Here is a 26,595-nt window from a genome sequence, read left to right as displayed (position 1 = left end):
ACCTATGTAATGCACAGAAAGTGAAAGAAAGATTTATTTGTTTACAACCTTGTCATGGCATAATAATTCCAGTGAAAAGTACATTCATATATAACAAAGTGGATTTGCAGTCTTTGTAGTAAGTTTCAACTAATGTTCATTTGGATTTTGCTATGTATTTTAAGCAGTGTTGTATATCCCAATTCTAAGAGTCTCCCTGATGCAATGTTAACTCATCACATCACTAGTACAGGAAATATATTAGTTTACTGAAATATTTAGAATGACCCAAGAGAAATTCTAGATAATTATGCCTTGACTCGCCTATATACAAATAGTTATGGACAGACACATTCCATTACTGAAGGAAACAGGACAAGAGCAGGAACAAATAGGCATGTAAAATTGTAGTGAGGTAAATCATGTAAAAGGAATTCTAGGTGAAAATGCAGGACATCATTAATGTTGAAAAGAATCATAGAATCCTTACAGTACAGAAGGAAGCCATTCGGCCCATTGAGCCTGACACTGTACCGACAAAAATCCCACCCTATCCCCACATATTTACCCTGCTAATCCCCCCAAAACTAGGATTAATTTAGCATGGCCAATCAGCCCAACCCACACATCTTTGGATTGTGGGAGTAAGCCAAAGCACCCAGAGGAAACCTAAGCAGACACAGGAAGAACATGCAAAGTCCACACAGACAGTGACCCAAGCCAGGATTTGAACCTGGGTCCCTGATACTGTGAGGCAGCACTGCTAACCACTATGCCACAACAGAGAAGACAGCAAAATATATCAGTGATGATTAGACAGCACTAACCTGAGTTTTATAAGGAGAAAAATTTGGAGGAGATGGAGTAAAATAATAAAGAATTTGAAAAACTAGTAAGGAGGTGCTTGCCAGACTTAAGATGAAGAGGGAGTGTCTAAGAATGTGTGGCCATTTGGGCCATGTTTGGGTATATAGGGGTCTATCAGCAATATTAATGGAAGGGCGGAGGGTGTTTCATATTCCGTACTTTTCCATGCAGGCATAGAAAGAGCCAACAGGGCGAATTGTCCCATCCTGCCCACCACAGGAATCGGAGTGGGTGAGGGGCGGACCATGGAAAGGTCCGTTGACCTTGGGCGGGATTTTCCGGTTTTGAGGTGAGCGCGGCTGGAAAATCCCATCCAACATTACTGGAATTATGTCTTTCTGCAAAACTCTTACCAATTTTATCTTCATTACCTCCAATGCCATGACTGCTGTAAGGCTCCCATTGCTATCCAGAAAGCAAGCGTGCGAGCATGGCAGGATCTGGTGAAATTAGTGACAACAAGATTTCAAAAGATCAATTTCCTTAAGCTCATGTAGCACAGAGGCCACTTTGTTTTCCAAATTTTGTGAAATTCAATTGGTAATCCAAGGTTGTGGATGGTTTCCTTCTTCATACCTAGAGAGTGCACCAACTGTGTCACAAATGGTCCAATCACCATCTACTTTATGCAAATATCCCCAACCCCAGGAAGTTAAATAGGGTGAAGGAGCCAATATGTTTACTAGTGATCAGAAGACAGAATGAAGCTCAAAATCTCTCAGGGTCAAGATGCCCGAAGATCACTTGTAATTTGCTCAAAGGTCAATTATCTTAATATTTAATTGTCATGATCACAAAAGTATACAAATTATTTCAATGTTCAAATGTCAGAGTAACTGGAACTATGACGCAAGATCAAAATTGGTTTAAGTTGCATCATTTTAAAAGAATCCTTACAAATTTCATTGGTAAACTTTCTTATTAAATAACGTGCATTATTTATGTGTTTGTAATTGTCGAACATTCTTTATTGCTTCTAATGTTTTGACATTTGGGAAAGAGAAATGACGGTGTTATCATTGAACCAGCTTTCAAACTAGCAATTTTTCAATGCCTTGAGTTGAAAAACAACTCTTCAAACTGGGCTGGAACAATGGAAGTGAACACAAAATAAATGCATCTGCCGACACCAACTTATTAATAAGCACATTTGTCACAAATTGATATCAATGAAATTAAAGCAACTAAAACATAGCAAATGGAATAAATTGACTTATATTTGCAACAGAGCTATGTGTTCACTGACTGCACTTCACTGAGGAGATGGTGTGATGGATCCGTGGTTTTAAACATGTATTTTTTTGGGGATGAACCATAACTAAAAAGGGAAACTATAAAAAGAAAACTGAACCTTCCTGTTTCTAAGGAAACTAAAGCTGAAATAGATTGGAAACCAAAACTTGCTGGGAAATTGAAACCAAATAAAAAGATGCAATGACATCTAAGCTCAGATGATGATCCCAATGGTGCAGTATTGGCCGTCTGAAAAGATGGAGGCTGGATCCACAAGCTGGGAATAGGCAAATGTACAGTTGCTGGTTGTGTTACTTGAAAGTAACTTCAGTGGATCGGTGCCAGTGTAAGCAGAGTTGAAGAGGTTCCGCAGATGGTGAATACTGTGCCTGTGGAACTGAGGTTGATTGGTGCGCTGCTGTGGGCTGGGGATAAGGCGAAATCTCGGAAGACAAGAAGCTGGAATTCTTTCTTGAGAAAAACACAGTTTTGAAAGAAAGTAGGAGCAGGAGTAGGGAATTCAAGCCATTGAGCATGCTCTGCCATTCAATTTGATAATGGCTGATCATCCACTTCAATGCCCTTTCCCCACAATATCCCCATATCCCTTTATATGTAATATGTAAACTGATTTAATCTTACTTTGTGACTGAGCTTCCAAAGATTCACAGCCTCTGAATAAAAAAATAATATTCTCATCACAGTCCTAAGTGTTTCTCCCTTATGTTGAAATTGTGCCACTTTGTTCTGGACTCCCCCCAACCAGGGAAACATCTTCCCTGCATCTACCCTGTCTATTTCTTTAAGTATTTTGTAAGTTTCACTGAGATCACCTCTAATTCTTCAAAAACTTTAGAAAATACAGACCCAGTTTGCCCAATCTCTCTTCATAGAACAGTCCCTTCATTCCGGGAACAAGTCTGGTGAACCTTTGTTGCACTCCCTCAATGGCAATGATATCCTTCCTAAGGCGAAGGGACCAAAACCGCACACAGTACTCCAGGTGCAGTCTAAGCGTGGTACCATACAATTGAAACAAGACCTTGCTACTCCTGTACCCAAATCCTCTTGCAATAAAGGCTAACACACCATGGTCTTTCTTTGGACTTAGGCGCTGAGATTGATGACATATATAATGAAAAGACTTCCAAGTAAACCTTCTGGTTAGTTGGTAAATGTGCAAACCTTTCCTTTGGCCTGGCTGCAGTCCAATCATCTCCATTAACTCACCACATGCAGATCAAACCTCTCTGCTACTCTCTAAAATGCATACAGTGCCAGTAACTGAACTGGTGACTGGGAATTTCTTTGAATGTCAGATCATGTAGCTGTAACGTTACCTTGGGAGCTTACTTTTCCCCTGGAACGTTATCCACTGGCACCACTGGCTGACCACACGGCAATTCCTGAGCATCTGAAGGTATAAGCGCATAAAGGGGAGGGCTGGGGTGAGGGAAGTGGGTATTGGGGGGGAATTAAAGCAGGAAGTGCTTGATTACATCATCTGTAGCTTGCTGATCACCCCAGGCAGAGAGTTGATAGGGTAATGGGATTTGAGAAGGTACATAAAGCATAAACGTACCATCATATTGGATGGTTTCAGTGGTGTCTGTGCCAATTACACCAAACACCAACTACTCCAAGGCGGTGAGACAGGCTGCCTACCTAACTCCCAAAGCTTTGCTGCTGCTCCCTCCTGTTCCTGCAAGAGAAAGGGAGGGATGTCAATCAGCATCTCCATCTTCCCCTCAGCTTTCTTCTCAGTCCCCACCACAATCCATTAACACAGAAAATGGAGCGTTCTGCGAGACAATGTTATTGTGACAATATAAATCAAATGAGAAAGGAAACAAAAGTAACTTCAACCAAGTGACCCATCAAGTGCAGCAAATGCTGTACCCATTCCTGCACGGAGCTCCCCCTTGTGGCTGAGGATGAGGCGGAGGCTCTATTGTTCATGTCTCGTGGCAGGATTGGTTGCTGAATTGAAGGAACTGAGGAGGTGAGGAATAATGCCAGTGGTCCCTGAGGGACAGCCCCCTTATTGGCCTTTCTGAATTCCTGAGCCCTTACGTGCTGCCCTTCAATGCTGGACCAGCCGGGGACACTGCTGGTATCCACCCCATGCAACTCTGCACCATCAGTAACACTGAGCAGTCTGTGCACAGAGAATGTCACTCTTTCTATGCACATTGGTGCACTGTTTCTGCACTTACTCTGCAGGAGGGCCAACACACTCTCAATGGAGGAGTTCATGTGCTCAAATCTCTGAACCATGTTGGAGTAGCTACTGGATGGACTCCTCCATTGAAATCCCATAGCTCCACAATGCCTCAAGGATCTCTGATAATAGGAAACCCATCTGCTTCTGGTGCTCTAGAATAACCCTCCTTGTTTGTCGATATGCAGGGTACAGCATTCAACTTATGGAGCATGGCAGGGTCTGAGCCCGGAAGTGATCAGCTCAAAGCTGATTCTTTCCTCTCCTCTATCTCACGGAGATGTGATGTTGACCCAGTTCCCCCCCCCGGCTAGTTCTTGTCCCCACTGAGATGAGTGCCCTTGCCCTAGTGGATGTTGCAGAGGTATATTGTGAATGTGTTGGCTATGTGGAGTGTCCCTGTGCCAAGGAGGCTGGCGATGCTGTGGATTGTCAGCTATAGGCTCCATCGAAGACATAAGATGGAGGCGTTGATCAGGACTGGGACGAAGCAGCAGGGGCCTCAGCATAAATAACTTTATCAGTAACTGTGGCCAATGAATTACAACGTGGATTGGACAGGGGTCTCCTCCAGGCCCTTAACCTGAGGACAGAGCTATCAAATGACCTTTGCCTTCTCAGCGCCCAGCCTCACTATTGCAGATGACCTGTTCCAATGGCACCATCCAGCGTTGCCTGATGCCTGCGTCATCTCTCAGCTATTGTTTGCTCTCCTGTCCTGCAGGTCGAGGAGACAATGATGCACGAGTAAGGGCTAGGTTGATTGGCCATTCTAAATTGCCCCTTAGTGTCCTGGGATGCATAGGTTAGAGGGGTTAGTGGGTAAATATGTAGGGATATGTGGATAGGACCTGGGTGGGATTGTGGTTGGTGCAGACTTGATGGGCCGAATAGCCTCTTTCTGCACTGTAAGATTCTATGATGCTGTCCCTCACGTCTCACAGCACGACATTCAGATGAGCTGTTGTTCCCTCCAGCGGTGCCTCCTTCTCATATTCACCCCAAATATGACGGTGGCTGATATTTCATTGATGTGATTGGTCACTCGCTCTGACAATGTTAGAGAGCATCATGGGTATGTGGACTGCTAAGCACACGGGCATTCTGCTCTGTGTAGAGTTGGAGGCCTGTCACCTGTCCTCAGGTTAAGGGCCTGGAGGAGGGAGACCTCTGTCCAATTCATGCTGTGATTCATTGGCCACTGTCACCGATAAAGTTATTTATGCTGAGGCCCCTGCTGCTTTGCCCCAGTCCTGATCAACGCCTCCATCTTATGTCTTCGATGGAGCCTACAGCTGACACTTGTCACTCATCTTCCAGATCTTGAGGTCATTCAAACACTTGCTGCACACACACTCCTCCGCACCCACATCCCCCTGAACCCACAACCTCCTGCACCCGTACCCTCCTGCACCCATACTCTTCTGCACCCACATCCCCCTGAACCCACAACCTCCTGCACCCACAACCTCCTGCACCCATACCCTCCTGCACCCATACCCTCCTGCACCTTCATACCCCTGCACCCACATCCTCCTGCATCCACCTGCCCCTGCACTCATGTTCTCCTAAACTCATATCCCGCTGCATACATGTCCACTTGCACCTGCATTCATCTGCAGCTAGGTCCTCCTGCTCACCTCCTCTGCCACCTCCAGCCAATGTCTTTTGGATTCCTCGTAGGGTTTTCTTTGACCTCAGGTTGGTAACAAAATGTCCCATCTCTTGGCCAGAGCCTAATGAGGACTGTCATGGTGTCCGTCTATCTTTTCCAGGGCGGGCCATTTCAGTATAGAGTGGCAAACCCCATCATTGCTGCCAGTCGCCTTTTCAAAAGGCCCTCCCAAGTCTATGTCCCACCCCCAGGCTGCTCCTGGCATCTCCGATTGGTGCAGAATCTGCCCCGCAGGCCAATTAGCATATCTACATTTGAAAGTTATGTCATGTTAGGGCCACTAACTCAAGATGGGATCAAGACCTGGACCAGTTCCCTGGGCATGTTCTCAACTCATAAATGAGATCCAGCCCCACATCTCTTTCACATTGAACTGAAACTTCTTCCCTCTCCCCCCCACTCCTTGACAGCCTTTGTGCATCCAATGGTTTCCCTAAGGTAAGATTAGCTGTGATGTTTTTTGCGTTTTAGGTTTGCAGCTCACCTCATTGCAGGAGCTGCTTTAGATCAGGCTTCTCCTTTGCTGCTTTCCCAAGCTTCCTACTAGCGCCTCGGTTAAAGCCACACCAAAGTGCTCCGAAGGTAAACTTTTGTCCAGTTACTCATGAGTCTTTTCCCGTACCTAAAGCTTTTGTTCAGAAATTTTCTTCAGTTTATTTCCCATTCCCGTGTTTTAGCAATTTTAACTCTGCAATTAAAAACCTTTCGAAGAGATTTGCTGCACAAAGGCTGATGACAGACTACCTAGTTAGCAGCAAAGTTATTTATACCTGGAGCAAATCCACATACTCCTGATTATTGCGGCAGGGAGCAGAGGTCACGCTGAGCTGAAAGCCAAATATGATGTGCGCTGGTGGATGACTTCAAATCAATTATGGGAAGCCACGGCATTGACAGATAAATCAGACGCTGATTCTCTTGAACTGATTTAACATGCCTACTTTTCTCATTTCTATCCTGCTCACAGATTAGACTTTTATTGCTCCCACCAAGAGGTCATTATAGAGTAGTTTGGAGATCACAGCTATGATGTGAACATTCAGAACAGGGCAGACAGCCGAGACTTCTCTGGGATTTATGTGGGTGGGAGAAAAGGAGTTATTAAGGAATTACAGCTTCAGAAATAATATTGTGTTATTGCGCAAAGCTTTTTGAGTAGGTGACTAAGTGCTTGTTTCAGTTAATAACAGGCTCTTCAGCTTTTAAGGATGTTGTTACTGTCAATGCCAGAAGTAGAGATTAAGGCTTCAGTAAAGATGCATTACAAATTCTGAAATTAGTGTAAAGTACTTTGCCATATTAACATATCTGTGTATTTAAAAATAGTAATTACATTTATATATATATATATTGTCATGGACAGAACATATCTGCTCTCACATTGCTCATAATCAGTGTGTTTTATCTGGAAAGAGGAGTGTGTATGCCAATTAAATAATTCAGCAGCAAGCTTTCGTGGGTTTAAATTACGAAAAGATTATTTATTCTCACGCATCTACCGGAATTGACACAATGTCACACACTCAGTCTCATACATGCATGCATGCATGCATACACACACAAAAACTGGATACAGAAAAAGATAGTGCAGATTTACAGATTATGGTTAATTCAGTCTCTGATTTATAATTTCCAGTCTCCCACATGGCAGGTTTATTGAATGGTTTCGATGATTTAAAGTAAGTGTCTTGGAAAGTGAAGTGTTCATAACAAGTTGCAAGGTGTCTTGTAGTTCTCAGGTAAACTTTAAATTGGAAGAGGTTAATTAGTTCGGCCGCTTGATGACTTGCTGAAATTTTAAGAGACTGGCCCTGAGACTGACAAGTGATGGTTCTCAAAAGGCAAAAATGACACAGCCTTTCTCAGAAGCTGTTGTGTCTTGGGTATTTTTTACAGCCTGCCCTGGTCTCTTCTGGATCTTGGGATAATAAAGTATCTCAGTATCAGAAGCCAGATTTGGTCACATGCTTAACAGCCATTGTCCATCCAGAATGGCTAAAAGCTAAAAGGCCATGGATGTACAATAGGAGCTAGATGGTGGCCTTTCACACTGAGTTAGTGGATAAATGGACTCGTCACCTTTCTGTTGTTAAATGCAAACCTGGAGACATAGGTCAGGATTTTACCAGCTTGCCACGCCCATCGATGTTCACACCTGATTTCTCGGTTCTCGCAATCTTACGGGAGCTGGAATTCTGGCGAGATCCGCCTTTCACCAGAAATGGGCGAGAGGCTGAATAAATTGTTCAATTTTATTACAATGTGAATTTCAATGTGATTAGTGTGCCTGGCGCTCAATCGTCTGGGCACACTTGCCTTTATGGCCTCACCAGGAGAGGTTCTCTCCAGTGAGGAAAACGCCTGCCCCCCATGAATGGGTCGCAGTCATGTTGGCCTCGCTGATGGAACGAGGCTAACTGACTGGCCTCAGGGGAGACCGAGGGCAAGGGGGAGTCGCTTGGGCAGTGCCAGCTTGACAGTGCCAGTCTGGAACCTTGGCAGTGCCCACCAGCCACTGCCCACTGGACAGTGCTGAGGGCTACGGGCAGGGCTTATAGAGGCAGAGAGTTTGGGGTGGGGCCTATTGGGGCAGGGCTTATAGGGGAGGGGATTATAGGAGCAGGGGAATGGGATGGGACTTATAGCGTTGGAGCCTATGAGGACAGGGCCTGAAGGGACGGCCTGATCGTGGGTGGAAGGGTGCCGCTGCACTCTGAAGGCGATTGGATCAGGGGGGAGGGGGACCTCTGCGCACTGTGCCTGCGATCGGATTGGGGGAGAGAGGGGTCCACTGCCGCTCTGCAGTGGCCGCTTGGGGGGGGGCGGTGGGGTGGGGGGGGGGAGGCTGCTCTGCATTGTGATCGTTGTGGGGGGTGCCCAATCGATCTGGGGGGCATTTCAGGCGGTGTGGGGCTTGCAATTTGCTGCAGGCCCCTGTGATTATGGGGTGGTGGCGGTGGGGGGGTGGGGGGGGGGGCAGTTTTTCAGGTTGCCAGCAGCAACAGGAGCCTGACAGCTCTGTCGGTCTGTCAGGCCTCTGCTGCTGCTATTGCACATGTGCAGAATCAGAGATCTGCACTTCCTCTGCAGGCTGGTTGGTGAATTAAGTCCAGCCCACTGCCTGCAGCAGTTAGAAATGGTCTAGACCATTTTTTCATACACTATGCACACAAGATTGGGTATAAAAGCTCACCCAAAAATTGGATCAGGAACCTCTCCCATTTTCACACTAGCTGGACACAGAGAATCATTCTTGTAAAATCCTGCCCACAGAGTCTAGTACCCCACTGGCTCTGCATTTCTGTAAACTTCAAACAATGGCAGGCTTGCATTCCACATTCAACTTGGTACATTCATTCCAAAGGATGGGAGCGTTTGGATGGTGGCAGCATCCATGATTAGTCAATTTACAGCTTTCTGGAAACTTGATAGTCTGTGTTGAAGAAGCAAAGGTCATCTGACCCCTTGGCAGCCACCTTAACAGTTCATTAGTGTCAGTTTTACGCAGATAAAAGACAGTTCCAGATGTGTTCAGTCCATGTGTAAAGTTATGAATATGACATGCCTTTATTAGGCATGACAATATTTATACAACCACATTTATTACACAAATATCTAACATAGCAAATGTTTTGATTTGAACAGATAAAAGTTAATTCTGCACAACATTTTATTTTTCTCATGGGCAGAATTCAACTCTCCCAGGTGGGTGTGTTTGCAGGGAGGAGTTGGGGGGGGGGGGGGGGGAGCGTATACTCCTATAGGTGCATTTTCTGGTGCCTACCCTCAATTTCATGATTGGCAGGTGGCATCAGATAGTCCACCTGCTCGTGTGCCAATTGAGGCCCTTAAGTGTCCAATTATTGACAACTGGAGAACTACTTTCCCTCTCCATCGCAATTTCATGGGCAGGGACTGAGGCTGGCAATGGGTGGGAAACCCAACAGTTAACATGGCTCAGGTCTTCAGTGAGAAAGAGGTGGTGCCTCTTTTATGGGACCCTATCTTAACATGAGGCTCCCTGCGAAACTGCGAACACATCGTTTTTTCCTCTCTGCAACCGCCCCCCCCCCCCACCCGCCCTGTACCCTCGCCACCCTGGTTCCCATTCCCCAACCCCAGCAGACAGTAAATCATTGTGGGGCCACGGGAGTAGATGTTAGGCCTGGCCCACATATGCCCATGGGCTCACATACTAGATGTGAAATCCAGTGCCTGATTGTCTTGTTTTATCCACATCTCTGGCTCAGAGGATAGCTAGAAGAGAATTGTTCCAAGAGCTCTTGTCCATTCTAGTCTCCAGCCTGCCACAATTAGATGCACAAAAGCATTTCTGTACACTGTAATTTTCTATTTTCCCTTGTGTATAGCCACCTAGCACTAAATAACTCAAAGAATATTGACCCCGACAACAGCCCAGCGGTACTCCTGAAGATTTATGATCCAGAACTAGCTGAGTCCCCCGCTTAGCTGCTTCAGTGAAGTTACAACACTGGCACCCAACCGACAAAGTGGAAAATTGCCTAGGTATGACCTATCCATCAAAAGCAGGACAAATCTAATCTGGCCAATTACAGTCCCATCAGGTAATCTCAATCATCATCACATTGACAGAAGGTTAATTGACAGTGCTGTCAAGCAGAACTTAGTCAACAATAATCTATTTGCTATTGCTCAGTTTTGGATCTGCCAGGACCGCTTGGCTCGAGATCTCAGTACAGCCCTGCTCCAAACATGGAGAAAAGAGCTGAATTCTGGAGGTGAGGTGAGGGTGACATCACTGGCAGTATTTGACCAAGTGTGCATCATGGAGTCCTGTAAAATTGAAGTTATTGGGGATCGAGGAGAATACTCTCCATTGGCTGACGTCAGACCTAATGCCAAGGAAGATGGTTGCATTTGAGTGGCAGATCATCTCAGCTTCAGGGCATTGTTTCAAGAGTTCTTTAGGACACTGTCCTAGACCAAGCATTTTCAGCTCTTCATCAATGACTTTCCCTTCATCATAAGGTCAGAGGTCAGGGTGTTCACTGATGTTAAGGGTCTCGCTGATGTTAAATGTGAGGGTATCCTGAAACCCTGAAGGATACCTTGGAACACTGGTTCTTAGTGGTGTATATTTTCAATTTGGTACACTGAGGAAACAGATATGCAAACCAGGGAGGAATAGTGCAGTCATTGTGGGATCGATGAATAAATAATATTTTATTAACTTACAGTGGCACAGTGGTTAGCATTGCTGCCTCACAGCGCCAGGGGCCCGGTTTTGATTCCCGGCTTGGGTCATTGTTTGTGTGGAGTTTGCACATTCTCCCCGTGTCTGCGTGGGTTTCCTCCGGGTGCTCCGGTTTCCTCCCACAGTCTAAAGATGTGCAGGTTAGGTTGATTGGCCACGGTAAATTGCCAAAGTGTCGGGGGATTAGCAAAGTAAATATATGGGGTTGTGGGGAATGATTGTGGTCGGTCCAGACTCGATGGGTCGAATGGCCTCCTTCTGCACTGTAGGGATTCTATGATTCTATGACTCTATGAAAAGCACACAACAAGAAGAACTATAAGACACCAACACTTAACTACACCGATGGCTATACACACACAGTATTACATGACTTTATCCCTTTGTTGCCAACTACCTATGTTTCCTGAACTCTGAGATGTTCTTTGTTCCCAAATAACATCCAATATTATATAACTCTATGAGCTGAATCCAGCAGATAATTACCATGCACAGGTTATTTATCTACATTTGGGAAAATTGTCTTTAGTTTCAATGAAGGTAAAATCTCCTTGGTTTGAGTTTTGAATTTAGACCGGCTGCCCTTTAAGCAACAACTTGTTTTCCGGGGAGACTGTTTTCTGCAGCTGGGTGTGGCTCCTGCTACTGTGTACTTTCTCCAGTTATTGTGCTACGGATATATCATTATTTCCCTTTGATTTTACCCGGCTTTTAGCATATAAGTGACATTTTCCTTATCTCTCCACTTTGAAATTTCCTCTTCTATATCCCATTGTTTTCCCTCAGTCATTTCAGTAAAAACTTGCTTTTCTCACTGGCATCCCTTCAGCCAGCTAACCTTATCAATTCCCCTTTTTATTTATCACAATTTCATTTTTTAGTCTTAATTTTTCCCAATCCCTAACACTGTTGATTGCAAAATCTCCCAGATTAGAATCATAGAGTTCCTACAGTGCAGAAGGAGGCCATTCAGCCCATCGAGTCTGTACCGACCACAATCCCACCCAGGCCCTATTCCCATTTACTCTACCGAGTCCCCCCTCACACTAAGGGGCAATTTAGCATGGCCAATCCACCTAACCCTGTACATCTTTGGACTGTGGGAGGAAACCGGAGCATCCGGAGGAAACCCACGCAGACACGGGGAAAACATGCAAACTCCACACAGACAGCGACCCAAGCCGGGAATCGAACCCGGGTCCCTGGCACTGTGAGGCAGCAGTGCTAACCATTGTGCCACCATGTTGCACTTAAGTGGACGGATGGAAGGAACTGATATGGCCAGTCAATGACAGGTATCCCATTATCCCAGAATCCACCAGAATTTAGCTTCCCAGGCTGTGGGAAGGCCACCCAGCAAACATTATCGGGTTGGTTAGCCGTCTCCCGGGCTGGGGCCATTTGTATTCAGGCACTTTGATTATAGGCAAATATGGCAAAGTAAATGAAAAGTTAGAAATGTAAAACAGCAAAGGGGGTAATAGCTCAATCCAAACTGCTACAGACCAATTTATATTTCACTCTGCCTTTCTAAAGTGATGGAAAGGATTGTCTATCAGCAGCTAACTTTTTTAGGTACTGACAACATTTTGTCAGAAATGCAATCTGGTTTTCGCGCAGGACATGGATGCATTACAGTTGCATTGAAAGTCTAAATGACATTATAACTGCCTTGGATAAGAAACAAACCTTTGCTGCTATCTTTTTTGATCTATCCAAGATACTTGACGCTGTAGTTCATTCTATTCTTCTGAAAAGATTGAGGGACATTGGTTTTAATAAGGATTGTCTTGTATGGTTCATTAACTACCTTTCTAATTGTATTCAGTGTGTTAAATCAGATAGACTTTTTTTCTGGTCCTCTTGCTGTTAGAAAGTGTATCCCACAGGGTTCCATTTTAGACCCAGTCTCTTTTCTATTTATATAAATAATGTGGTTCAAACATCTGTATACAGATGATCTAATTTTATATTCTGTAGGTGCATCCATTCCTTCTGTTTTGCACAACTTGCAACTCAGTGTTGCTAATGTACAATGGGCATTTTGTGCTCTTCATCTTCGACTGAACTCAACTACAGACAAGTTTATGCTGTTTAATAGGAAAGGATCTTACTCTACCTGAGATTACAACATGCTAACATGTGTTAACTCTGAACTTGAACAAGTTTCCACTTACAAATATCTCGGAATCTGGTTGGACCACGCTTTGATCTTAAATTCCCACATTGACATTTTACCAGTCGAGGTTAAGTCAAGACTTGGTTTTCTGTATCGTAATAAGTCCTGCTTTACTCACTCGACCACATACACCCAATAGTTCAGATGTCTATCCTGCCTGTTTTTGATTACGGTGACCTCATTCATCAAATGACCTCCAAAATCTCTCTTGGTAAGTTACACATCCTCTTTCATTCTGCAATTAGATTTGTGACCCATTACTGTGAGCTGTACACAAAGACAGAGAATGCTGGAAAATCTCAGTAGGTCTGACAGCATCTGTGGAGAGAGAACAGAGTTAATGTTTTGAGTCGAGCTGTGATGAAGGGTCATCCAGACTCGAAACGTTAACTCTATTCTCTCTCCACAAAAGGTGTCAGACCTTCTGAGATTTTCCAACAGTTTCTGCATTTGGTTCAAATTCCAGTATCCATAGTAATTTGTTTTTATCTAAACTGTGATCTGTACGCCATGATTGACTGGTCCTCATTACACATAAAGCATCAACTCCAGTGGCTCCTGTTAACTTACTGAATTTTGCCTGGGAAAATACCTGCCGATTTGAAAAGTTTGGTACATTTTAATTTCTCTTCTAATAGTCTGAGGTCATGTGACTCAATCCGATCGACCTCTCCAACAGTGAGCATAGCCGTTGGTCATAATTCATTTCAGTTTGCAGCTAAAACTGAAGCAAACTAATTTTATTATCGTAGATTCCTCTTGCTGAAGGATTCAGGCTCTGTTGACTGATATCTGTAAACTATCAATTCTCGTTCACTGCTAATTTGTCTTTTGTTGTTTTTAGTGTTTAAATTAGTTATTTTATTGTGTAATTTCTGTTGCTGCAGCATTGAGCTCTTGGCCAGGTCATTACTATAAAAGAGAATTACGTCCTCAATTGACTCACCTGGCTGAATAAAGATTAAATAAATAAAAGTAAAAAAATGGAAAAAGTGCAAAGAAAAGCAGACATATGAAGTTGAAGAACAATCTGGGGGCAAAGCAGCCGAGAAAGTGGGAAATTGATAGACGGCAGACGTAGCAGGTGAGATTGAGGGAAATGAAAGTGTTGGTACATACAACACATGAGCTATAGGACTGCTGAAAACCCCCAAAAAGGAACTGAGTGTTTGCATCATTTTGTGCCCTTGCATAACATCAATGAAGAATTAATTGCTGCTTTTGCTTAAAAAAGCTGTCACTTTGAATCAATCTGAGAAAGTCACATGATTTTTTAAAAACTTGCTAAATTTTGCAATAAATTGATGCATCTCTGCTCTGTGCATATTTAACAACGATACAAAGATGTTTAGACTGTGCATCTACATGAAACTGTAACTTTCCTTTTGGGGGCACTGGGTCAACAAATTCATATGCTAACTATACTTAAAATATTCCAATCCATCTTTCCTGACAGTTTTATTGAACTGTTCTTTGCAGTGCTGACAATAAAACAAGACGTACCTCTGCTATTATTTGTCTTTCCCCCATCCTTCTTTCTCGAAGGCAGTGTTTGTGGAAATATTAAGAGCTACATTGGCACTTTGTATTTTGCGCTGAAATAATGTCACTATTTTGGGACTATGATACTGAAAGCATCAAAAGTTGACTACAACGTATGTTGTAGTCAGTAAATTTAGAAACATGGATTAAAGGTACTCTCTCACATATGTGACTCACATCTGTTGGGGAATTGAAGATACTCCCTCACACCTGTCAGCAAGTAGCAGAAATTATGATAAGGTAAGTTTCAACATTTTTTCCCCCAGGACTGACTTACCACTGAGCTGACATTGTATATCCTCAGCAATGGTCTTCTTCTGTCCTTTGATGCCACCGATCTGACTCGTTCAACCGCGCATCTTCACTACTCTAAACACAATAATCACCTATATGGCCTCAAATAATGTTTATCTGGCAGGGGTGAAACCATGATCAGGCAGGGGACGAGGCTAATCTATTGCACGGGGTGTGCTGATGCCTGCAGTCGTGGGTTCCCTAAGCCAGGATAGAGTAAAGGATCAAGGTCTCCAATGAGGCTAAACCAAGGCTTTACTTGATGCAACATTTCAAAGCCAGCTTGGCTTTTTGACTAAGATGAAGCGTCAAATCAAGCCCGGGAGGGGGTGCAATGCCTCATCCTGTCAACTTGGATCTTGTTTGATCAAGCCCAAGATGGGATGTAAATTCTGTCTTGTCAGTTTGAACATAGAACATAGAACATTACAGCACAGAACAGGCCCTTCGGCCCACGATGTTGTGCCGACCTTCATCTGAAACCAAGATCAAGCTATCCCACTCCCTACCATCCTGGTGTGCTCCATGTGCCTATCCAATAACCGCTTAAATGTTCCTAAAGTGTCTGACTCCACTATCACTGCAGGCAGTCCATTCCACACCCCAACCACTCTCTGCGTGAAGAACCTACCTCTGATATCCTTCCTATATCTCCCACCATGAACCCTATAGTTATGCCCCCTCGTAATAGCTCCATCCACCCGAGGAAATAGTCTTTGAACGTTCACTCGATCTATCCCCTTCATCATTTTATAAACCTCTATTAAGTCTCCCCTCAATCTCCTCCGCTCCAGAGAGAACAGCCCCAGCTCCCTCAACCTTTCCTCATAAGACCGACACTCCAAACCAGGCAGCATCCTGGTAAATCTCCTCTGCACTCTTTCCAGCGCTTCCACATCCTTCTTATAGTGAGGTGACCAGAACTGCACGCAATATTCCAAATGCGGTCTCACCAAGGTCCTGTACAGTTGCAGCATAACCCCACGGCTCTTAAACTCCAACCCCCTGTTAATAAAAGCTAACACACTATATGCCTTCTTCACAGCTCTATCCACTTGAGTGGCAACCTTTAGAGATCTGTGGATATGGACCCCAAGATCTCTCTGTTCCTCCACAGTCTTCAGAACCCTACCTTTGACCCTGTAATCCACATTTAAATTAGTCCTACCAAAATGAATCACCTCACATTTATCAGGGTTAAACTCCATTTGCCATTTTTCAGCCCAGCTTTGCATCCTATCTATGTCTCTTTGCAGCCTACAACAGCCCTCCACCTCATCCACTACTCCACCAATCTTGGTGTCATCAGCAAATTTACTGATCCACCCTTCAGCCCCCTCCTCTAAGTCATTAATAAAAATCACAAAGAGCAGAGGACCAAGCACCGATCCCTGCGGCACTCCGCTAGCAACCTGCCTCCAGTCCGAAAATTTTCCATCGACCACCACCCTCTGTCTTCGATCAGATAGCCAGTTACCTATCCAATCGGCCAACTTTCCCTCTATCCCACACCTCCTTACTTTCATCATAAGCCGACCATGGGGGACCTTATCAAACGCCTTACTAAAATCCATGTATATGACATTAACCGCCCTACCTTCATCAACACACCTAGTTACCTCCTCAAAAAATTCTATCAAATTTGTGAGGCACAATTTGCCCTTCACAAATCCGTGCTGACTATCCCGGATTAATCCGCATCTTTCTAAATGGTCGTAAATCCCATCCCTAAGGACCTTTTCCATCAATTTACCAACCACCGAAGTCAGACTAACCGGTCTATAATTACCAGGGTCATTTCTATTCCCTTTCTTAAACAGAGGAACAACATTTGCCACTCTCCAGTCCTCTGGCACCATCCCCGTGGACAGCGAGGACCCAAAGATCAAAGCCAAAGGCTCTGCAATCTCATCCCTCGCCTCCCAAAGAATCCTAGGATACATTTCATCAGGCCCAGGGGACTTATCGACCTTCAGTTTATTCAAAACTGCCAATACATCCTCCCTCCGAACATCTATTTCCTCCAGCCTATTAGCCTGTAACACCTTCTCTTCCTGAAAAACATGGCCCCTCTCCTTGGTGAACACTGAAGAAAAGTATTCATTCATCACCTCGCCTATCTCTACTGATTCCATACACAAGTTCCCACCACTGTCCTTGACCGGCCCTAACCTCACCCTGGTCATTCTTTTATTCCTCACATAAGAGTAAAAAGCCTTGGGGTTTTCCTTGATCCGACCCGCCAAGGACTTCTCATGTCCCCTCCTAGCTCTCCTCAGCCCCTTTTTCAGCTCATTCCTTGCTAACTTGTAACCCTCAATCGAGCCATCTGAACCTTGTTTCCTCATCCCTACATAAGCTTCCCTCTTCCTTTTCACAAGACATTCCACCTCTTTTGTGAACCACGGTTCCCTCACTTGGCCGTTTCCTCCCTGCCTGACAGGGACATACCTATCAAGGACACCCAGTATTTGTTCCTTGAAAAAGTTCCACTTTTCATCAGTGCCTTTCCCTGACAGTTTCTGTTCCCATCTTATGCCCCCTAATTCTTGCCTAATCGCATCATAATTACCTCTCCCCCAATTGTAAGCCTTGCCCTGCCGTCCGGCCCTATCCCTCTCCATTGCAATAACAAAAGACACCGAATTGTGGTCACTATCTCCAAAGTTCTCTCCCACAACCAAATCTAACACTTGGCCCGGTTCATTTCCCAGTACCAAATCCAATGTGGCCTCACCCCTTGTCGGCCTGTCCACATATTGTGTCAGGAAACCCTCCTGCACACACTGCACAAAAAGTGCCCCATCCAAACTATTTGACCTACAAAGGTTCCAATCAATATTTGGAAAGTTAAAGTCCCCCATGACAACTACCCTGTGACCCCCACACGTATCCATAATCTGCTTTGCAATTTCTTGCTCCACATCTCTATTACTATTTGGGGGCCTATAGTAAACTCCTAGCAACGTGACCGCTCCTTTCCTGTTTCTAACTGCAGCCCATATTACCTCAGTGTGCATATCCCCCTCAAAGTGCTTTTCCGCAGCCGTTAAACTATCCTTGATTAACAATGCTACTCCTCCACCTCTTTTACCAGCTTCCCTACACTTACTGAAACATCTATACCCCGGAACGTCCAACAACCATTCCTGTCCTTGTTCTACCCATGTCTCCGTAATGGCCACAACATCGTAGTCCCAAGTAGCAATCCACGCCCCAAGTTCATCCACCTTGTTCCGGATGCTCCTTGCATTGAAGTAGACACACTTCAACCCATCTTCCTGTCTACCGGTACCCACCCTTGACCTTGATACCTTCCCCAATATCTCACCACCCTCAACACTGACTTCCGGACTACAACTCCTTTTCCCACTCCCCTGACAAATTAGTTTAAATCCCCCTGAAGAGCCGTAGCAAATTTCCCTCCCAGGATATTGGTGCCCCTCTGGTTCAGGTGCACCCCGTCCTGTTTGTAGAGGTCCCACCTTCCCCAGAACGTGTTCCAATTATCCACCTATCTGAAACCCTCCCTCCTGCACCATCCCTGCAACCACATGTTTAAGTGCACTCTCTCCCTGTTCCTCAACTCGCTATCACGTGGCACCGGTAGCGTACCAGAGATGACCACATGTTTTGTCTTTGCTCTCAGCTTCCAGCCCAGCTCCCGAAATTCCTGTTTTAAATCCCCGTCCCTTCTCTTACCTATGTCGTTGGTACCAATGTGTACCACGACTTGTGACTGTTTCCCCTCCCCCTTAAGAATCCGGAAAACACGGTCCGAGACGTCACGGACCCTGGCATCCGCTAGGCAACAAACCATCCTCGAGTCTCTTTTGCTGCCACAGAACCTCCTATCTATCCCTCTAACTAACGAGTCCCCAATAACTATTGCCCTCCCGCTCTCCTCCTTACCCTCCTGAGCCACAGGGACGGACTCAGTGCCGGAGATCCTCTCACTGCGGCTCACCACTGGTATGTCGTCCCCCTCAACCGTATCCAAAGCGGAATACTTATTGCTAAGGGGAACGACCACAGGGGATCCTTGCACCGACTGCTTCTTCCCAGCCCCTCTCACCGTCACCCATCTATTTTCATTCCTCGGAGTAACTGTATCCCTGAAGCTTCTGTCTATGGCCATCTCTGCATCCCTAATGATCCTAAGTTCCTCCAACTCCAGCTCCAGTTCCCTTACACGGTTTTGGAGGAGCTGCAGATGGATGCACTTCTCACAGGTATAATCAGCAGGGACACTGACGTCGTCCCTCACCTCGAACATAGTGCAAGAGGAACATAGCACTGCCTTCACACCCATCCCCTCTAGATACCTTGCCAGTACCAGGTAGAAACAGCAAAAAATGAATTCAACTCACCCCTGCTCGCCCAAGCCCTGTGAGCCAAAGCCCTACAGCATTCACTCTGCCTCCTGCTCACTCTGCTGCCCGCTAACGACGCTGCCCGCTCAAAAGTGCGGCCTACTTTTAAACCCTCCAAAAACCTTCCCAGACTCCTGCTGGGCCCACTTCCTGTTTTAAAAAAAACCTCCGATTTTTTTACACAAATTTAACTTAAAATAAATAAATAAATGTAGTGAACAAACCAACTGCCTTCTCCTCAGCCTGGTCCTGTGGAACAATGGATCTTGTTTGTCCCTTATGAGGGGACCATGATTGGACTTACTTAGAATTGACTTTTTTGATTAGAATTAAAGTACTGAAAGTTATAAAAACATAATCAATGGCTGTGAACTCAAGTATTTTTGATTACTCATTGCCGAAGACACTTTGACTCTTTCAGCTCCACTGGTAATCCTGTTCCACAGTCAAGCTCATCCATTCTTCTCAGATCATCCTTCGAACTATGAACAACTCCAAACTCCTTTCCGACTCAAAAGTAAATTCCTGCAACCACCGTTTGCACCACTATTGATCCTCAGCTTTGAAATCAAATCTGCTCAATCCATAAAGGTTTTCAAACCCAGCATTAAGTACATTCACTCTGACATCTCTGATCTCTGCTCACTCTTGCTCTGGAGTATCAGTTCCCTCCCATTCTAATGATTCCCTTTCATCATCTCCTCCACCATCACTAAACGTACCTTGCTTGAAGCCCACCATCTCTGCCTGTGAGCCTCTCCTAATCCAGCTGCAGACCAGCCAACATCCCCATCTCAGGCCCACAATTACTGATAACAATTTATTCCAATTCTTTGGCTCATTCCCAACATCTTTTAAAAGTACTATTGTCAAGCCTTCTCTATCTTTCCATTCCTTTAACCTTTGCTTTCTTTTGAAGCTCTGAAACGCATTGTTGCCAAGCAACTGCACTCACATATCTCTCTGTTCAAAGCTCTCCAATCAAGCTTTCATTCTGTTCACAGCATTGAGCCTAGACTGGAAAAAATCAGCAATAACATTCTGTGCATTGCTATCAACAGCAACTTGGATTTATATATTCATCTTTAATGTAGTAAACATCCCAAAGTGCTCCGCAGGTCATCATAGAATCCTACAGTGCAGAAGGAGGCCATTTGGCCCATCGAGTCCACACTGACCACAATCCCACCCAGGCCCTATCCACATAATCCCATGCATTTACCCTAGCTAGTCCCCCTGACACTAAGGGGCAATTTAGCGTGGCCAATCCACCTAACCCACATCTTTAGACTGTGGGAGGAAACTGGAGCACCTGGAAACTGGAAACCCATGCAGACATGGGGGAGAACGTGCAAACTCCACACAGACGGTGACCCAAGCCGGGAATCAAACCTGGGTCGCTGGCGCTGTGAGGTAGCAGTGCTAACCACTGTGCCACCATCCATAAATTATAAGTCATTCAAAATATTGCCGTCTGTATTCTCATCATACTAATGCCCCTACTTCCATCCTACCTCCACCCTGCCATGTGCTGTCATACCATGTCCCATATATTCAAATTTAATCATTGGATTAGACCGTGAAATCCATTGACCTTCGTGTCCCGAGGTGCTAAATTAGCTGTCTGTGGAGATTGTAACATTTAAGGTACAGGATGTTCCAATGTCTGTTACATCGGTTCCCACTTAAAAAAAAGGATGGGGCCCTTTGGGAATGTAATTATAGATCATCAGAAAATATCAATGGTCAGTGAACAGCTCTTCTTGAGGTAGTTTGACAAAAGGTGCCCAGTTAATCTTAGTTAAATGGGATTAAAAGGTTAGAGAAAGAGCTATGGGGAACAAACTTTAAATACAGAGGGTGGTGGGGCAAGCATAACCCTTCAGAGTAATGCCGTTCTGTTTGGCATGACCATAGATCTGGAAGTGTGCTTATAAACTAATAAGTGCACTTAGGAATGTAGGGAGAAGGAATCTCGGAAGGTGAGATTGAAACTGTGAGGTGCATCATTGTTAAAGTTACCTGAGTTTATTTATTAGCGTCACAAGTAGGCTTACATTTACACTGCAATGAAGTTACTGTGAAAATCTCATGGTCGCCACACTCTGGCATCGGTTCGGGTACACAGAGGGAGAAACCAGCACGTCGTTGGAGTGTGGGAGGAAGCCGGAGCACCCAGAGGAAACCCATACAGACATGGGGAGAACATGTAGACTCCACACAGACAGTGACCCAAGCTTGGATTTGAACCTGGGTCCCTGGTGCTGTGAGGCAGCAGTGCTAACCATTGTGCTACCGTGTCGCCCTGCACCTAACCAGTGTGTCTCTCAGACTGTGGGAGGAAACTGGAGCACTTGGAGGAAGCCCACACGGACATGGGAGAACATGTAGAGTCCACACAGACAGTAACCCAAGCCGGGAATTGAACCCAAGATCCTAGCATTGTTAGGCAGCAGTGCTAACCACTGTGCCACCGTGCCAACAATTGGAGTGACGTTTGGAGAGAATTCCAAGACAAGATCTTCAAAGGTAGAGATTGGAAACCCTCGTCAGTAGACAAAAGTTCAGTCAACTCGGATGATCATCTGGATGATTTGTTGAGAAATCCATGGAATCGCTTTTGGTAGTACCTGTCATTTATCTTAGTGTGGTATTCCCAACTAGCATTCATCTGTTAATTCCTATGTACTTCACATTTATGCAAATGTTAACGTACAAGGTACACATTGTAAATTCTTTTATCTCTCTGATCTTGCATTGTAAAGTTTGTTTTTTATTTGTTCAAAACGTCTGGAAATTTGTGGCTTTATTCCAAAATCAGTTGTTTCAAATCTCAGCCTTTATCTATTTTAAACAAAATGTTATTGGTCCCAAACCAGATCACCTCCCACATCTTGGGTTCTGGCCAAGGATCATAACATACTTTTTCCAATTTCTTTTCATATCTTTCAATTGCTTTTCCCCTCCCCACGTCATGATCTTGTCCAGCCCAATGCCCTGTTCTCATTCTCCAATACTCTGATAACTACCTAACTCTTGTTCCCTGTCCTGTCACTCTGTTCCATCAACACTGATTCAATAGCTATGGACAGGATCCTCCGGAACTCCTTCCCTCCTTATCTCTACCTCCCTGTTCTAAGTTAGCTTGGATTCTGGTTTTCAGTAAAATATGACAACTTCTCGACCAAACTTATTGAAATAAAGCTAACAAGGTCAAAGGAAGGCATCTTAAATGTTCTATGTGACTTCCTAACAGCAGCCATCTCATATTTTGTTATATTGGCAATCAATTAGACCAGGCAGCAACAGATTAGAATTATAGAATCCTACAATGCAGAAGGAGGCCATTTGGCCCATCGAGTCTGCACCAGTCACTATCCCACCCAGGCCCTATCCCCATAACCCCTTGCACTTACCCTAGCTAGTCCCCCTGACACTAAAGGGCAATTTAGCATGGCCAAGCCACCGAACCCGCACATCTTTGGACTGTGGGAAGAAACTGGAGCTCCCGGAGGAAACCCACGTAGACATGGAGAGAATGTGCAAACTCCACACAGACAGTGACCCAAGCAGGAATCGAACCCAGATCCCTGGCGCTGTGAGGCAACAGTGCTAACCACTGTGCACCGTGCCGCCCCAAGTATAAGCTTCAATTCATTATAATTGAACATTTAAATAATCAGTAGTTGTTTTAAAGGCTTCATTATTTTCTTAAAAGAAAATAAGCTTAAAGTTCTTGTAATTCATTGCAAAATACATGACACTGCGAATTCTCAATCGGAGAGATTGATTCTGTAATAGAATGTGCACAGCACATTAGGATCACAAGCAATTAGGTTTCTGTGGTCTTGAAGAGACATTTGAAACTAAAGAATATATATTGAACAAAACTGCTATCAAATAGCACAAGTCTCAGATAAAAGAGATGGATGATCTCTAAGAATGTACATTAATTAAATTCTAAGATGAATCAATATAATTACTAATATATGAAATGTCTCCATTGTCTCAGAGGACCATAGCTATTCTCCCCTTTGAGAGAGAGCTGACTGGTGGTGATTTAACTGAGGGTCACCACTCCTCAGGCGAGGTTGAGAAGGCAGTGCCTTCATGAATAACTTCAGCTGATACAGGAATTGAACCCACGCTGCTGGCATTGCTCTGCATCATGAGCCAGCTGTCCAACCAAGTGAGCTCACCGACCCCTAATTATTAATGTATATATTGATTGGAATCACTGTTTTAGAATTAACATTGACAAGCCTAAGGCAACTCTAAAAGTATGTGTGCCAGGATGAATTATTTCAGCTGAATGACTATTTCTAATTCCATTGGTAAGTGTAGGACATTTAGACTGCCAAGTTTTAGCTTTAGAATAAGCTTATTACTCAGAGTCTGATCAACATTAACGAATAAGGAACCACTGTCTGGCATAAAACTGTCCATTTGACCCAGGGTATAACACTGGGGTGGCACATTGGCACAGTGGTTAGCACTGCTGTCTCACAGGTTCGATTCCAGCTTTGGGTGACTGTCTGTGTGGAGTTTGCATGTTCTCTCCGTGTCTGCATGGGTTTCCTCCGGGTGCTCTGGTTTCCTCCCACAGCCCAAAGATGTGCAGGTTAGATGGATTGATCATGCTAAATTGCCCCTTAGTGTCTCAAGATGCGTAGGTTGAATGGATTAGCCATGGGAAATGTGTGGGGTCACGAGGATAGGATAGGGGAGAGGACCTGCAGACTCGATGGGCTGAATGGTCTCCTTCTGCACTGTTGTGATGCCATGATTCTATGGAAATCAATCAAGTTACTCTAATGACAGGTAAGACCAGTAAATGAGATAAAGTCGTATGGCCTGACATGACATGATGTTCACCAAAGAGAATAAACAGGCCTGAGGGAAATCCTCTTTGCTAGCTATCTTCTAATCGAAGAATATCTATTCATGTGAATTAGGGCATGATCACCCACTTGAAGTCACAAAGTCTTTTGGATTGATAAGTATACTTTGTATTTTGGGTTATCGACTTAGAAATTAGTCTAGCACTTAGAAGATAGTGAATCATTTTAATTATAAACAAGTGCTCTGTATGCTAAAATTGAGAGGGTTTATCTGTTTGGATGCACAGTTTTCATATATTTGGACTTACTTAATTATATTTTATAACCCTATCAATTTATATTCCTCTTTGAATACATTTCTTTGAGTTTGCCATCTAAAGAGTCTTGTCTTACCCCATGGTCTAAGTCTCATTCGAACCTGAAAGTTAAAATTAATCGCTGATCAAGGTTTGGTTAACGAGGCTCTATATTTTAATATACTATTTAAATTTCGAACCTAAGTTAGAAAGTTAAAAAAGCTGTGTGAAACTTGCTGGCTTCATGGATGCCCTTTCTTATAGAGTCACAGAGTCATAGACATTTACAGAAGGGCAGTATCAAATTGAAAGAGACACCGTTTAATTCTGTGAAGGTGAGTGGTAGGTCAGAAGTTTGAACAGATTTTGAAAAATACCAAAGAATGATTGAAAAATAGTAAAGATGGACAAATTAGAGTGTGTGAGAAAGTTGGCTAGAAATATGAAAGAAACAGACAGAAGGGGATTTAAAAAGGAAAGGAGTAACTTGCAGTTAGTGTTGGCTCTATATTGAGTGTGTGGAATATGGGTCAGTTTATGACTGAAAACCGACATGTTTCTCCTCAGCAGGTTTTTCATCCAGACCTCCCCACTCCGTGCCATTTTGAAGTGTTTTGTGCCGTTACTGTAAGGGGCTGGGCCTCACCACGCCGGTGAGCCTGGGTTCACAAAGATCAGGGTGCCCTTTTCACACCGAGCTTTGTGTGAAGAAGTGTTTTCTGACATTTCCCCTGAATGTCCTAACTCTAATGTTATGATTATATGATGGTCAATTATTTGACCTTTTTCAACACCTTCCTTGATTAGATCACTTCCCAATCTTCTAATTAAAAAAAAGCTTGGCACATACTTCCTTGAGTTGGCATCTGCATAAAATATGTACTAATATATGCTCAAAGAGAGGCATTGAAGTAAAATCATCTGCTAATTCATGCATGAGATCTCGATGTATTCCACATTCACGGAGGTCTACTTAGAAAATTTGAACTTTCAAGGTGACAATTGTTACACCATGATAAGCATTTGTTTTAGAATTACTGGGAAAACTCTTGGACAGTGATAGTGGCCTTATCCTTTCAACTTCAATCCTGCTGACTTTAGTGACCTTCAGTTATTCCAGCAGTACACTCTTTGCCGCAGTTAATACTTCATTATTGTTTATTAACTGTGCTTATTCATGCATTCTCTTTATATTGCCTATAATATAGAGAAATGCAAGTTATTAATTTCTCTATCTACGCAAGTATTTGATTGTGATATATTTCTGTGCACGGCAACTTTTTGCCTTCAGAAATTATTTATTTCTAGGTAAATGTTTCTAGTTCCGAAGTCGGAATTGTTGGCTAGTAAATAGACTTTGATGGATGGTGGTGTCTGGCACTATATAATTACTCTTTCTTTGTCATGAGCACAGCGTGAAATCCACATCTGCTGCAGTGGTGTACTTATCAAAGACTGATCATAGTCTGGCACATGAGAAAAAAATCCATATTCTCAAGTTTTGAAAATTGAAGTAATCTTGGCAATTTTCTGAGATGGAAAGTTATTTGCAGCATCGAATGTTGTCCTGACAGCATTTTTCCCCAGCTCCATTTTAGCTGCACTGGCTACCATAGGGACAGGATCAACCGTCAAGAAATAAGAAGAAACTGCTGCAGAGATTCGAAGAGTACTGTAAGTTATAGCCCTGTATAAAGATAGTGCCTGAAGTGTTGTCCTTTCTACTATCAGCTCTCAGATGACATTTGGGGTGGCTACTGCCCAGTAGGAATGCTCATTGACAGAAAGAACTAGGGCTCCCTTGTAGACACTTTATTAGCAGAGGGTTATTAAGACTCTGGGTGTATATGTAAGGGAGT

This window comes from Mustelus asterias, chromosome 10 (genome assembly GCF_964213995.1).
Source record: "Mustelus asterias chromosome 10, sMusAst1.hap1.1, whole genome shotgun sequence".
Classification (NCBI taxonomy): domain Eukaryota; kingdom Metazoa; phylum Chordata; class Chondrichthyes; order Carcharhiniformes; family Triakidae; genus Mustelus; species Mustelus asterias.
The sequence above is the reverse complement of the archived record's forward strand: the minus strand, read 5'-3'. Positions refer to the sequence as shown.